A 17,044-nucleotide genomic window follows, 5' to 3' on the forward strand; every position below is an offset into this window, starting at 1 on the left:
GGCATTGTTTTCCCTTGTAAGAAAATGCGCTTAGATGTAGGTGAAGCAACGGCTTGTAGCCTCTATATACTTAGGAATCGATACGATCGGTTTCTAATCAAACTCCCAAATGCACAATTCGTGTACGTAAATCGTGCTTGTGTTTATGAAAAATCTGTGTTACTTATATTTATTCTTCGTTTCGGTCTATTTCGGGTATTATTTGAGTTCTCATTGCTAGTGCATTACTTCATAAAGGCCATAAGCAATCAGTCTTATACAAGTAGTAGTACGTTACCTACTCATTCAAATAACATGCATCATTATACTACAAAATGCCTTGCTTGTCTTTCGGTTGCTTAAGGCTCTAATGGGAAATAGGTATGTGGGAAAATATTTTCTAAAAGGTTTCTTCAACACATGATACGTGTTTCACCGAATATGTGAGTAAATAATTGTAGTTAATAAGTAATTTTAATATTTGTAGGTGTCGTTTCATTTTCTACAAAAATTGCTGGGCTAAAAGGGAAGAAATATGTAACGGAGACAATATTAAACCGAAGGTTATTAAATGAGTCATCTATAAAATTCTTCGATTCGATAAACTCGTTGGTTGGCCTTTATCAATAAAAAGGAAGTAGGATTTACATAGCGGACAATTAATACCGCCTGTTTGTTATTTTTTTGTAGTTTAACATTCAGTGGGTATTTGATCGCGGGCCCAAGGTCGCCTTTGTACAGCCTACGGCTGAAAGGAGGAGGTCAAGCGGCGACGGTCTCTAAAGATCAAGGTGGCTCTGATAGCATCGGGCGACGGTCGAATTGTATAACACGTTGAGGTTCCGTAGCTGTGTTGTTTGAATAGTGAACTGAATGACTCATTAACATGTACACCTTATTTTTCATTTGATTTCAATCAATGAGGTAGAGCGAGCTTGTACCAGAAAGCACACTTACTTACAAGCACACCATCATAATTTGATCTGCAAGTGAATTAATTAATTGTAATGACAATAAAATGGAAAAGTATGCAACACAACGTATAAGAAGCAGGTGATAGTAGCTTTATTTCTACATAAATAGATAGGTTAAACTTTTAGAACTGTTTGCCAGGTAAGTAGGCACTGCTTTATTAACTGCAGCCTGTGTGCACCACACGCCATTTCAGATGGCACTGAGAATGACATCAACAAGAATATGACTACAACGTATGGAAGTAACGTTAGTAACGCGCTTTTATAAAGATTCAACTAAGTTTAATTGAGTTTGCATTAAATTACCCTAATAATATGTACTCTATTACTCAGCTGATGCCTGTACTAGAAGACAAGTGAGGTTATTGGAGCATGCAAACTGTCATTGGGGTCACCACGATTTCATGGCAACCGCCGAAACTGCGAGAATCTGGCACAGATGGTGGATCACGAGGTAAATACAGCTGATAGTGATATGAACACTTAAGAAAACAAGCTCATATTAATTTATTAAATAGACACGGAACATGCAGATTTAAGAACGTTAGTTAGGTTTGACTTGAATTTTAAAATACTGTCGCAGGTATTATTTGCCAATCTTCATTGCATTTACTGAATTGTATAGTTAAAAGATAAGTAGAGACTTAATCTAATTATAATATTTTATAATGTAATTATTATATTACTCGAACTATTTTCGTTAGTTAGTCGATTTTTTTAAATAATTATGTCACACCAACTTACGTTAACACAAGATCATAGAACAAGCACTTAAATGTGACGCACTTAATAAATGTGACGTAAGAACTTATAATGTTTATTATCATTAGCCTTTACTTTACTCACGATGTTTATATATCTAATGGTAAACCAATCACTATAAATAGCCATGTAATGGTATCTGCAATTACAAAATCTAATCAATTTCTAGTTATAAACATCATTGGAAAGTGACTAAATGTATTCAATATTCGATAAAATCATCATTAATATTCATGATAATAAGAACTCCGATAGTGGGAATGTTTTCTGGGTAGTTAGTTACATTATATTTTCTAATCAATAAAATATAAAGTTATTAACATCTGCCTAAGATTGATTGGAAAATAATAGATAGTAAAAAAAAGTACATTAGAATGATCTAACTCGTAGAGAATGAGAAGAACCCTATCTTGCTGACTCTATCAATTATTTAATTAAACGGCGAATCAATTAGAAACAACTGATAGTTACGACTTACATCCGTAACTATAAATTACATATTGTTTAAACGACTGATTACGTATAGGTACTCGTAGTTCCGAAAGCTTCAGAAGATAATGGGATGAAACTCAATAGGTACCAATTTCCTAGTCTAGAGGTTCAGTTCAGCTATGAGAAATAATTACATGTTTTTCAACCTTTTAAGGTACATTTCAGGAAATGATTTTTAGATAGGTGATGTGGAAGTTTGAAGAGCTTTTCCTGAAATCTGTTCTCTCCAGAATTTGTAATTGTTACTTAGACCTGTGCCTTTATATTTTTATGGGGCAATAGGTGGATTCAAGTCCATACTTAATACTGAGGCCCCACAAATTGATTTCAATAGCATTTTTGTGCTAATTAGTGGGTCACGAAAACCGTCGCGTATTGCTAACATGTTCAGCTCTGTAGAAGGCTAACCTACAAAATTGTATAACTTTATGTAAATAGTGTTGATAAAGCTTGATGTAATTGAGTTCGATTATATAAAGACATTTATTTTGTTGCCGCTAAATTCGTTCATTAATTTGATATACAGTGTGTCTCAAAATTAGCACGTCACTCGGACACCAGATGACATTATATGATGCGTCTTAGGCCCAGCTACCTCCAGGGTCAGTACCCTAATAAAGATTACAACTTTTTAAATATTTTTTCAACAAACAATGGAGTACCTTGGTAAGTTCCTTGACCGAGGTAAAATCGCAATCGTTTTGTTATAGAAATGAAGCAAATTACATTTTATGAGAGGTAACAGAGAAAAGTATTATCTACGAGCGGATTGCGTGATGCATGATTCCTTTGCACCGGTTTAATAGACATCTTATCGATGCTAACGTACCTTTCTTTTCGTATTGAAATTTCGCAATGTGGTCACGCACTCGAAAAGTTGCAAGAGCAGTGTAAATGTTTTCCCACGTGCGCAATTTGGTTGGTAAATAAACAAGGTGTGATAGTGTTATCTGAGTGCGGCGGGCCTGGTGGTAGGAGGGGCAGGTCCCGTTGCGGCGCGGGCCGGCCGCTCGGCCACAGCTGATTTCACATGTACTCTGCCGCGCCGCGGTGTCACACGCCCGTCCGCGCTCGCCTTCGGAAAATGCCGGTTGTCTTGTGTCAATGAAAACACGTGAATGTGACTTTGGACTATCGTAACCTGTTGGAAACTGTACAGTTAAACATCCAGACTTAGCTGGTAAGCCAACCATGTTTCTAGCATAAGTTACTAATAGCGTATGGATATTAGCAATAACTGGTGAACCGGTTAGACTGAATAAGTAGGTAAAAGTAATTAGCATGCAAGGTAGAAAGATGCTGTTTCGAATGAATAATTTTAAATTACGTTAAATGTTGAGTAGCTTTTAGATATTCGATAAAATAATTAAATATTTCCTGGATTAAGGTATAAAGATTTGGATTATCAAATAAAGATAAATTAGGTATTACATTTTTATATGATCCTGACGTCTTACTCGTAATCCATTATAAATCAAGTTTTCGATAAGTAGCTATTTTTATAATAAATATCGTAAACAGAATTGCTTTGTTTTGCGAGTTAGGTATTGATTAGGTTTTTAAATAAATTGCATGAATATTGTCCATTTCATTAATGGCAACAAGTCTCAAATAAACACGAATTTTGATGCCTTCGTAATTAATTATAGATTTTAATTTAACACTTAGAATAGGTAATAATAAAAGAAAGTCAGAATGCACATAATGATCCGAGAAAACTTTTTTTCAGTAGTTATGAAACTTTCGAACTTATAAAGTTTTATCTAATCGTTCCCATTCTTTTCGAACAAATAATCATGTTAAGGCAGTTAATGAACCATGTAATTAGAAGATAATTAGCTATTAATTGTGCATAATATTATGTATGGCTATTAAAACTCCAATCAGTTCCCAAACTACTTTTGCATGTAGCCAATAACAATATGTAACCAAAACTTTTCACTAAAACTTGTTACGCGTATTTTAATAAAAAGCCTTGATTGTTAATCTGAAGATCTTAATAATTTGTGTAACCTTGACATATGAAGTAATTAGCGACATTGTACGAGGTACCCGATGCGAATCATCGCGATGCATACTGCGGTGCTGCGGTCGTGTGTTGTGGCGGTGTTGTTGCCGTTAGCCGATGCACCGGTGTGCGTGCGCGCCGTCTGTTCTTATACAGGCTGTATATTGTTGAATTCTCAGTTTTGACAAGTGTAAGAGACACAATAACATCGCTCACAGTACCTACATAATAAAAGAATAAAAGAAGGAGTATTGATCATAATAATCATAATATCTTTATTGCTTCATGTGGTATTGATCGTTTCAAGCTAGGTATATTAGGTATAACCCTCATTTCAGCTATTGGACGTATAATGAACATAGGCTTCCCTAAACAACTGTGTTAGACATGTCTACACAGATGCAACACCAAGCTGAATCGGTCTGCTTGTAAATCTAGATATCTTATCAGTCCCCATAATTTTTTTATCAGATATTAACCCACATAAGTCACTCCCTTCACAATCGATAATGGCACACGTTCGATTTGGTATTAACTGTTGCGTGCGTAAATGTCTTTCCTGACTTTACGCAACTATTTTTTGCATAAACATTCAATCCGCAATTCAAATATTTGATAAGAATTATAAATTTTAAATGGTTGAAGTGTTTTATTTTTATACACAGTTAATATATTAATATCAAGTGAGATGGTGTAGAAAACGGGTTTGAAACGGTCATAAACGGCGCAGTCGCATGAGGCCTTAATCGTTTGGTTTATGCAAACGGACATGCGCGTGAAAGATTCAGACGAATGGTATAAATTATCCGGCAATGAGCGATGTTTCCCCGCCTATTAGACTTAACAATAGTCCTCATGTTAAATTGACCGTTTTCCAAGAAAAGTTATTGAAAAAAAAAATCTTTCCATTTACTGACACATTTCCGATTTCCTGATTGTAAGTATTCATATTCATAAATGTGTCATAATAACGTACCTAAAGCGATAAAAGTACGAGTAATTTATTTACCTTATTCATATATTATAATTATTTTATTATTAAATGCCTAAAACCGATTACACACGGTCTAATAGTTTTATCACAGAATAGATAATATTTTTATCTAGTTAGTTAGTAGTTGCGGAAAGATTCATTATTTACATATTCGGATAACGCATTATCTTTCTAATACCATAGCTTTTGCCATGGATGTTCTTATCTCAGAGTAAATAGCAACAGCTAGGCGTCACGTATATTCAGGGCCATGTTCCATATTTTTATAAATAAGCAATTCAGCAGTCGTGCACGTCAATCAAGGCAAATGCAGTTTCAAGAACTTGAAGGTGCGGTTTTTAAAACACAGACTTTGATGAATCACAACTTCACGTGACTGCAAATCTAGGTATCTGATAGGTATATCTGCAGCTACAGCCATACGTCCAATTGAGCAAATCGACATTTCAATTTGTACAATAAAATATCTATTTAAATTAGTTCATCGAATTATACAACATCCTGTACATACTCGTAGAGTTTGCTCGGCTGCTTTTGGATCACTAAGCTCGAACGCTTGCGCCGATACAACTGAATGCTTATTTTGTTTTTTATCCTCGCCGATCGCACCTTACCATACGTGGGAAGCTTTGAACATTATTTGCTGCGTATTGTGTCTGTTTTCACAAGATTTCCTATAGCACACACGGAATCGGCCGATAACCTGACACATTAACTGCATATGAGACACGCTCTCACAAACAAAAAACATTGAGTGTGTAATTTATTCTGTATGCGTTGCATGTGTGAAATACACGCCTTATCCATTAGTCTTCTTAACACTCTGACTTGTTTAAATCCTTGTTTCAAAATAATTCAAAAACGTGTGAAAAGTTTGAGACCTCAAAGGTCTAGTCTGGTGATGTATGAATGACCCGTGAAAGTGGTACAAACAAACACCTGCTTTCATATTTCATGATAATAATTATTACTACTGCAAGAAATAATTTATTTAAGTATCAATCGCATTGCGTAATTAAAACGACGATTACAAACGCATTATGGCAAAAGTCGATTTATCTACGTTCAATGTTTACTTAGGTACGACGTCTTACTTTATGTCGTAACCGTATCAAAAAGCGATTTACGTAAAATAAATGGCAGACTTGACGAGACAAGCAAGAAACATTAGAGACGCTCCGTGGCCGCAGCTGCGCCTGCGACTCTTCCGGATCTAATTGCCGAATGACCATTTTACTGCTCGTTCCGTGACATGATGACTTTAAGACTTCCAGCATTTTATTATTTGTGCATTTATTTTAAAAGAATGCACTTTCAGCTTAAAAAGAAAACACTGGTAAACTCAGGCTTTAACTGTGAGCACGACAGGTTTTTATTATGGCATCTAAAAATAAATCGTAACAACTGCACTGGTAGATTGATATCTTTTGAATGTACAAGTTGGGAAAACGTATGCTTGTTTATTTATATCGCGTTTTAGCTAACGCTATCTATAAATTTTGGAATAGCGTGTAGATAATCATGAATGATTGTTTAAGTATTATCGGTCAAATATAAAAAGTTTTCAAGTTTTTACCTCTAGTTCACTTTGTTTTAATGTTCCATAGAAATATTTAGTGGTGTGCGCTTGCATTCAACGTTCCGTTTAATACTTCTGCATAATCGGGCGGTTATTCATCGGGCATTGGACGCGGTCGAAGCGTTTCGTTCCACGGCGATACGACACGGCAGTTGTCAATCAGAGCGTCGAGATGCGCTTGCGCATCGCACGATATCGACCCCGTTAAGGTAAAATCAGATTCATTTCTGTTTTTTCATTCAGCATCTTTCAATCAAAATGAAACTACTGCAAATGATATATTATTATGTCAATCTACCTTATTAGATTTCGGTATTAAAGTGAGCATTCACACGAGTCAACTGCCTTTATCTGCATTGGCATTTGGCCCATCAGTTTCACTCCCGCCCTCCTCGATATCAATCGCATTTTGTTCGCAATGTTGAAATGCACCGACTCTATCTAGCTCGTAATGTCTATCCGCGTTCGTTGGATTGCATTTTTTGCAATGAAATATTAGCATTCTCAAAACAGCGTGAAATTGAGCATTGTGTAGGTACACTTAGTTTCAGCTCACTCACAGCCATGTGGTGTAATTTTCGTTGTAACATATTAACGCAACGGCAGCTTGGGAGTCAGACGTTCTATCCAACTATGCTTCATGAGACGAGTCATAAAGTTAGAGGCTGATAAGCCCAGTGCAACAAAATTAAGGTTAATGTTAGTTCCCACGTGACTGTCATAGAAACGTGAATATGTAATGGTCTTGCTTTCCTCTGAACACTTCAATCAAGTCATTGGGAACGCATAGAAGATGTTTTTGACTAATCACTGCGTCATTAAGGTTTTTATTTGCAGTACCCTTTCAATGAATTGGCATAAGCTGAGCTTACATTTAGCTTTGATCAATAATAGAGTGGTAGTAATTGTTAGGAGTTAAACCATACCTCCGTGATCTAGTGATGGGAGAGTTTGACTTTCTTGATCCGTTTGATTCTCAGGGGGTACATAAAAAAATGACAAAGTTTCCATAGTATAATTTGGTCAGAATAAGTAGTAAAAAATAATGGGTTTTAATTTGAATAAGTACTTATACAGTTATAGAATTTGCATAAGAAGTTAGTATATAACAGCTTCGTCAAGAAAATGTTGCGATTATGTAACTCGCACCTCTTTTTGGAGTATTTCGCATTCATAGGTTCAGATGTCGCGATGTTTGCGCATCTTAACACCAACATATTAACTATGCGTGAATTTTGTGTGTAGGGTTCAGTATGTGTGACACCAGTAATATACCACCATTGCCTCATTACTTTGCTATGAAATAGGCATGTTTTGTATGACATTGCCACATAATGAGAGGTATTTGGTAATTAGGTACTGTCAGCTTTTTGTGAACAGCACCAACACATGCCAGTAATGATGACATAAATCATTTTACGAGCATATCGCTTAACAAAATAATTAGGTTCGTGATTTAAGATCATCGTGATCTTGGTTTTAAGAAGCATAAAGACAGCTAGGTTGTTTCACTTTTACGCGTTTTTATTTGGATTAAAAAGCAACATAATATATCGTAGCGTAGACGATTCAGTTCATTGCAAAAAGCCGATTACGAACCAATTGATTCATCAGAATCAATTGATGAGACCAATTGACGTTGCAGCTGTGACTCATACACAAGCTGGATTGGCTTAAGACAACATAAACCTATACGTTTTTATTGAAAGTTACTTTTAACGTTCTGTATTAGTACTAGTAATAATGTGCGTAAACAAGTTGATGTGTAAAAAGAAGAATTTTGAGTTGCACTGCTCTTTAACTAGGTGTGCTTTATGTGTTCCTTAGATGACAGTTATTTCATCCATAAATGCTCCACAGTTTCCGTGACCGTATGTAGTATCGACGCGTCATGGTTTATAATTCATGGAGCCGAAGCCATTGTCAGGCCATTGTGCTGACGCGGGCAATCAGCGGCAACTGGCCCACAATACAAGCTAAATGTGCTCAATGGACTGACACTGTGACACCGTTGCGTCGCGTGCTGAGCCCTTAATAATCGACAGGTAGTTTTATGGCAGATGAGCACGTCAAAGTTCTATTTATGGGTAGTACCTACTACCTACCTGCAATTATGTAGTTCAAGATAACAGATTTTATTGCTCTTTGGTCTTACGAATGTAAGTATATGCAGTTTTTATACTTAAACACGTAACGAAGCTAATGTGACTTTTCCAAAGTGGGCTTTAAACTGCGTTATTGTCATAGATAGCTGTTCAACTTGTAAGAATAGAATGCCCTTTTAAAGCGATGGATTTTGTACGCTCTCTTTTTGGAAGAATCTGAGCCACAAAGTTGTGATTTATGATTTGACACATTTTTCGGCTTTGGTAAAGATCGTGCCAAACCTTATTTTTACGTTTTTAGTGTTAATATTCTGTTTGCGTAATATTTATGTAATAGTACAACTGAACATATGTTTAGAGTATAATTTGTTTTTGGGTAATGTTAAATTAGTTTGATGACCTTGTACCTACCGTGCGAAATTATTCGTAATTGCAGTCACATGTAGATTGTTTTAAATATGCAAAACATTGCAAATGACAACTGTTTTATGTCATTATATTATGCGAAACATGTTGTTTGTATGCGGGAGTTATATCAAAACCCAGAAGCAATCAGAGTGCGGTTACGTTAATGCCTACCTACGGGGAAATCATAATCTAACACATTTTCGATGAATTTCCTTCCTAACCACTTGATACCTAATACATCGTTTAATACTATAATAATATTATGAAGCATAATCACTTACTTACGTGTGGGTATTATTAGTAAAAGATATAAACTTATATAATAAAGTATACTTTCTGATTTACGGCAATTCTTAACAGGAGTTATCATAGTTATTTTTACCAAATTACTTTAATGAATTATTTTTACAAAATAAATAAGAGCTCTACATTTTAGAGTATAAATATACTATGAATAAGTTTTTATAAAAGAGACTTTAATTGAAAGTGTGTAGGTAGAGTCCCAGCAATTTGAAATTTTACTACAAACAAATTAACACTAGAATACATTAAATGGATAAATTATTATTTATGAGTAAACACAAATGTGCAAAACCTACCTGGGGATATTAGCTATTGTTTTATAGGACTTCTCTAAGCATCTAACATCCAGTGGACATTAACATATACACATGCAATCGGAATAAATGAACCCATCTGTGATCTGGGTGTTCGGGTTTTGCAACGTCGCCGGATGAGTGGCGCGGCATGCACTGAATACTGCGGAACAATAACCAAACAGTCGGATCGCTGACGTTCGTTTCTCTACGACACAGATCGAAGTCCAGTTTTTTGATTCACTGTCACTGAGTTAGTAGTGGAACTGTGGAAATCAACACAGCGAGAAGTAAGACAAATCTGTGTTAAACACGACAACAGATGAAGCATTGTCGTACATTTGATTTTTAATTAAATATTGATTTGGCTTGTCTCTATTTATAACTGAATTTTCGAATTAAGATTCAGTTTGTCTACCTATTTTATTTACCGAAGAATGCGCTACATCACATAATTTAGTTACCGAGTACGAGTCGATGCACAAGGATAAGTATTTCCTTTACAAATAAAAAGTAAGACTGTATAAGGATAAAGTAATACTTATTAAGTATTTCATCATCAACTTTGTCATCCTGCCAATCTTTATCCTGTCATGATAAACAGCAGTATTTCGGTAAACAGCATTTCGGTATGTAGAGTTCCTATTTAAAATATTCAAAAGAAACCAGGCTATTATCGAGACTGGTCGGTCTTTACCTGGTCTTTCACTTTGAAATACAAATAAGTGCATTGAGTTGCATTATGTATTTACCGTTGTTCTTACAAATTACGGCCTTATTTAGTCTTTGCATGCCGCGACTATCTTTCCGAAACAACGTTTTCCTTTTAAGTGGATTATAATCGATCGGTCTCTTGCAGCTCGACGCCGGAACTTTTTCTTTTATATTTCTTTATCTTTTATAATATGAGTATTAGCATATGAATTATGTTGTATAAACTAATGAGGTCTTAATTACTTTTTTAATTAATGAACCACACATTTGGTAGAATATTGGCGGAAATGTGTTAACTGTATTAACATTTTGCAAGATGCTGTATTCGGCAAGTACCTACATTAATTTCGAGTTTGGCATTTACTCGTAATGTTTTATTTTTTAATTAAATTTAGTACAAAATAGAAATGATAAAAAAGGAAAAAATAATAAATACCTAACAAACAACCTTGTAAGATATCAATAACTTCAATGTTATGAAATGCTGTTCACTTTTTCAGGACTAGTTTATAAACTGATGCACGCATTTTCTAGAAACAGCAAATAATGTCCTTTATAGTCTTAGACAAGGACTACCAAAAATAGCATTGCTCTTGAGTGTCATTGAGCAGACATCCTATTTTATTTTGTTCATGATGACTCATTTAATTAAACAGTTTCTAAAGAAGTTATTTGTACAACACATTCTATTTGTAATAGTAATCCCACCAAAAACATTCTGTAAAAAACTAGCCAAGTCTCGATGGAGTGCTGCTTGTTTATCTCTAAAAAGTAATGAAATCTAGACAAAGTCGTGCCAAGTCTATGGTTCCTTACTGCAATTTCTTTATTATTATAGTTAATGTTGTGTGGCTTGGCCGTTGAAGGGTACAAAACCAGGTGCCCCATGACACTATTGCACCAATCTGTCGCCAGGTAGCGGCCTATTGACGACGGAAAATTGCCACTTGGAAAACGTTGATTTAATAACCAGTCAAGTAGGCTTGATAAAGCTGCGTATTTCATTAATACTTATGTATTATCTACTATATAAAAATAAGTCGGGTTTTCCTCCCTGACACTATAACTCCAGAACGCACGAACCGATTTCCACGGTTTTGCATTCGTTGGAAAGGTCTCGGGCTCCGTGAGGTTTATAGCAAAGAAAATTCGGGAAAAGGGGGTAAAACGGGATCCACGCGTACGAAGTCGTGGGCGGCCGCTAGTTATCCTATAAAGATTGTTCAACGGCCAAGTCACCCAACATTAACTATAATAATAAAGAAATTGCAGTAAGGAACCATAGACTTGGCACGACTTTGTCTAGATTTCATTACTTTTAGGGTTCCGTACCTCATAAGGAAAAAACGGAACCCTTATAGGATCACTTTGTTGTCCGTCCGTCCGTCTGTCAAGACCCTTTATCTCAAGAACGCGTGAACGTATCAAGCTGAAATTCACATGAAATACTCAGGTCTATTGTCCCTTTAAGCTGTGAAAATATCAAACTTCTAAGCCAAGCCAATCAAAAGATACAGCCGATTATGTCGATATTTTCAACAAATTTTCGACACTCGCAAAGGAATCAAAACCTACAGGATACTTCCCGTAAACTCAGAATCTTGAAATTTGGCGTAAAGCATTGTCATATAATGCAAATATAGGAAAAATTGCGAAAATTACATTTTTTTAGTTATATAATATAATAAAAATATTTTAATAAAATGAAACTTACTACCTTATTTCTCACGAACGAATAAAGGTATCAAATTGAAATTTATACCAAATACCTAGATCTATTGTCCCTTTAAGAAGTAAAAAAATCAAACTTCTAAGTTAACGCGATCAAAAGATACAGCAGTTTATACCGACACCTTAGACGAATTTCCGTCACACGCTAGGGAATCAAAACCTACAAGGTACTTCCTGTGAACTCAGAATCTTGAAATTCGGCACGAAGCAACGTTATATAGTACAGATAAAGGAAAAATTGCGAAAATGTTAAATTTGAAGTTATATAAAATTTAAAATATTATTTTTGCTTACATGACATAAAATATTTTTTTAATAAAATTATAAACTTACTACCTACCCTTTTTCACATGAACGCGTAGAGATATTAAAGTTGAAATTCATATCAAACACTTCTTAAATCTAATTGCCTCTAAACTGTGAGAAATTCTAAATCAACGCAAAAATTCAAAACGCTGAGGTAGGTACCTACCTATAATGCAAATATAGGAAAAATAAATAAATAAAGAATAATCATACCGCATATTTTGAAATTCGCCACTACTCGCAACGGAATCAAGTAAGTAATTTGATTTAATACGTCATAAATTGTAAACCGCTACGTTTGTACGGCGGAACCCTCGGTGTGCGAGCCCGACTCGCACTTGGCCGGTTTTTTTTAGAGATAAACAAGCAGCACTCCATCGAGACTTGGCTAGTTTTTTACAGAATGTTTTTGGTGGGATTTTACTTCTTTTTGTAGAAAGTGGCATAATTATTTAACGTCGTCGTCTTTTCTTTTAATATTAATCGATATTAAACACAAATAAACTCAACGACCTGTGAAATGGGCAACGAATCAGAAATTATTTTAATAACTTAGCGAACCTCACGATGTAATAAACGAAATCAACGAAATGCAAATAATTACACAACATTCAACTTACACCCGTATTCACAAACGATACTTGCTTAAGTGAAGCAGCAAATCGAAACCACAGCGTTGAATAGAGCTCTGTGATTGGTTCGTGTGTCATCCTGTGCATCCACGCGAACTGTGAGACCTCATAGTAATGTTTGTGAATACGGGCGTTAATCGACGGGGGGGTCTAGAAAGAAAAAAAAAACTGAACACCGCGGTGCAGAAAATCGACGCTCAAAGTGCTAGCGCCATCTAGCGGTGAGCGGTACAGGCGAATACCACGGTGCCGGTGTGGCGCTAGTAGTATTGATATGAATGTGGTGTTACTCCAGATCTTCGATTTTCCTAGTTTTTATAGTTTTCCCTTTATGTAGTCATTAAACCCTAACTCTGTACCAAATTTCAGCTCTCTGAGTTTATGGGAAGTACTAGTTCTATTTTGATGATCATCAGTGAGTGAGTGAGTGAGTGTCATAAATGCGAAACTTTGCTTTCGCTTAACTTCGGAACTAAATGACCTACAGACTTGAAATTTTGGATTTTAAGTATGTGATTATAGCTTATTAGATGACGAAAGTTTCTGCGTTCTGGTCCTATCCAGAGGTTCTCAAATAGAGGCCTGAAAATGCGGCGAAATGGTTCCAGTAAAGGATGGTACGGCAGTGTTTGCTTCGCGCTCGACTTGGCGGGGGCACTACCGTGCCCCCAGATAACACAACTGTTTTCTCCCAATTTTTTTTTCAGGGAAAACTGCACAAAAATTGATTTCACGACAGCTGAACTTTAGCTACATGCATTCTTTTATTAAAGCAAAATATTTCTGAATACTAAAGAGTGATCCAGTAATATTTATTATATAATTAATATTTGATTGCAATTATATTTATGATTGTTTTAATTAGGTAGATATTATAAATTGCTAGAAATGTTAATTGACAGGTTTCAGTGTGAATTCGTCTCAAATGAAATAGCCTGGTTTATTTTCACAAATCGTCTTGTTGCAAGTAATAAATTAATTATTAATAGGAACACGTGCCACGTGCTGCCAGTCCTGAAGGTGAGGGACGGGGATTAGCCTCGCTCGTGACATTGAAGGCTGAACTTAGGGTTGGCAGAAATGTTAGTTTAAGTATTTGAATTAACGCAACGCGTGTAGGTCAATAAGTTTAGAATAAATACACACAACGACCCGAAGTAGTTACTATTTCGTTACTAATAATTTCTAACCATACACGCGTAATTTCCTAGAATTAAGAATTATACAGATTGAAAATCCCATACAAATGAGTATAAGGTCTAGGAAAACTATACACGATATATTTAATCTCTTAAAATATTTAACACTATTTCGGCATTAACTACCTAAGGCCTTTTATAATAACATAGCTTTTGCCCGCGGCTTCACCCGCGTGAAATTTATTTTGTTACAGATCGTCATAATTATTAGCCTATATTTTATTACTGTAGGTTGTAAACAATACTACTGTAACGTTTCATCAAAATCCGTTCAGTAGTTTTTGCGTGAAAGAGTAACAAACATCCACACAAACTTTCGCATTTATAATATTAGTAAGATATCAGTAAGATTATTATGTTGTCGACTCACTTATTTCAACTTATGTGATATTTATTAATAGTTTTTCTAATCGTATTTTGTACGTATTTTAAGTTAATACGAGGACGGAGACATCTACAAAAAATGTAAAAAACAAGTAAGTGTTATCTGCCCTTATCTACAGTTAAGAACCATAATACCATTGTGCCAACCCTGCCCAAAGGCTTCGCGTGATGTGCATGTAATTGGGGAAACCATTTCAGTTCTGTAAAAATGTCGAGTGAGGTTTTGACTACGCAGTAATCCTTTGACAATTTATACCTGCCGGTCACACGACGTGGTTTAAACGGGACATAAAAAGTGTTTTCACAAAAAAGTTTTTTGGTGAATTTAGTAAATGGATCGTGGTGATACACAGAGCTACACGAAGAAAAATTTTTAGAACTAGTGAAAGCAACCAAATAAAGACCTACTGTCCTGTGAGTATGCAAAAAAATTTTTTAGTTCAATAGTACCTACTCTTCAAACTAAATAAAGCATAAAGTTTTTCGTAAACATTTATGCGCATTTACCTAAGTATTTTTCAAATTTTATTACTGACCTTTGACATTTCGGCCGTATTTGCAAGGTTGCTTGCTTAACAAGGCACATTTCTTGATTTATACGCACTAATCAATTGGTCGTGGTGTAACATTTTAGCAAGACAACAGCCTTCGCTTCAAAATAAATACAATTTGAAGGTGTACTTATTGTATGCGTATTAAATTCAAAATAAGCTGATGTAGAGTCGTTTATGAGATCTGTAAGATCTGTAATATTGAAATTAAAGTTCGAAACGATTGAAAGTTATACTTATGTAATATTACGACACTAAAAGTACGCTGAATTTATCACATTTATGTGTTTGTTTTAAATAAATAATTATTATGTATAGGCCTCTATCATGAGGTGTTGAGAACAGAACTGTAATTTATCGGAGATACTAACTCAAATTAAGCGTAATCACCTCTGTGCTTCATAATTACGTGTTATATACACGTAATAAACATATCATAAAGTAGAAAGTCGTGACTGCCGGTATAAACTATCAACATTAGCAGTCCTACCTTAATAGACTCCAGACAAAAACGGTTGGAGTGGCAATAAAGGCGTGTAGGATCCACTCTATCAATGTGTGAAACTCAAAAAAGTGTAACAATGGGCATACTCATTTGAATATATGGTCTCGCAGACCAACTGGCCTAATAGACTGCTCGTTTTGTTAACTTATTGTGCACTTTTCGAATACCCCCGATCGGTAACTCCATTATAAGTGTGAATTTAAGATCGGAAAGTAGATCATCTAATGTCTTTCTAATATTTGTCGAATTAGGTAAAATATCAGATCAATAATTGAAAAAATTCTCGTCACGAGTTCTTTACTTATTTCTGTATCTTTTGTAAAAGTACCTGTTTGTATTAATATTATAAAGAGCTGTGGTTTTCTGAATAAAGGAAAATAAAATAAAACAGTCCACGGGGATCTAGCTCTAGATCTAATAGCTGCCAGTAAAACAAACAAGTTTACATAAAAGTAACTAAAACAATCGCCTACACAAACTGACTCTCTCTGGCGTCCATACAGCTAAGTTCTCTATAGCAACAATAGACGTACTCATTTGAATAGGTAGGATGCATAATCATGCACTGCTGCAATGGGATCTGCGCTTGATCGAACCTCTGTTGCCCAATAACCTGGTAAATCATCGATCTGCCGGTCAATTTACAATAATGGAACATGTCCGCATGTGAATAAGTAGGCTTTGTATTGAATAGATTTTGTTTTATTTAGTAGGTTTCTGAAACACGCAATAAGTGTATCTATGACGTAAAGACAGATTTTTGCATATTACTGATCAGACAGGTAATGTTATTCTTATTCACATCATAATGTTGTATAATTTATAATGAATATGTCCAAGGCCCGTATTCATATTAATTGACGGAGACGGACAATGATTGACGCGATAATGAATAAATTAACGATTTTAAATTTTCGTATTCTTTGGTGCAATCAAATAATAAAATCTAAAGTGTAGGCTTACTGAATGAAAAATGCGGAGTTGCTTTACGATCAATCAATATTCATAATTGACTTGCCTTAATATCGTTATTAATGGCAAAATGCTTTCAGCTGATTATATTAATATTATAATAGCATTCATTAATAATAAGTTGGCTCCGTAATCCATTTACATAAGCCATTA

At 35.1% G+C, this 17,044-nt stretch overlaps 1 protein-coding gene across 5 annotated transcripts in view; it reads left to right on the top strand.

Annotated features, from left to right (window-relative positions):
• Positions 1-3,231: 3,231 nt before the first annotated feature.
• The window catches only part of LOC135088607 (myosin-IIIb-like), a 36,378-nt gene continuing 22,565 nt past the window's right edge, over positions 3,232-17,044 (top strand). For 4 of the 5 annotated variants that reach the window (XM_063983517.1, XM_063983542.1, XM_063983533.1 and 1 more), the window contains exon 1: positions 3,232-3,387. The gene's annotated coding sequence lies outside the window, so the exon portion shown is untranslated. Of the gene's footprint in view, positions 3,388-15,169; positions 15,278-17,044 lie in introns of those variants that run through there. The other variant, XM_063983526.1, reaches the window with a different exon arrangement.

The sequence above is a fragment of the Ostrinia nubilalis genome, chromosome 1, assembly GCF_963855985.1.
Source record: "Ostrinia nubilalis chromosome 1, ilOstNubi1.1, whole genome shotgun sequence".
Classification (NCBI taxonomy): domain Eukaryota; kingdom Metazoa; phylum Arthropoda; class Insecta; order Lepidoptera; family Crambidae; genus Ostrinia; species Ostrinia nubilalis.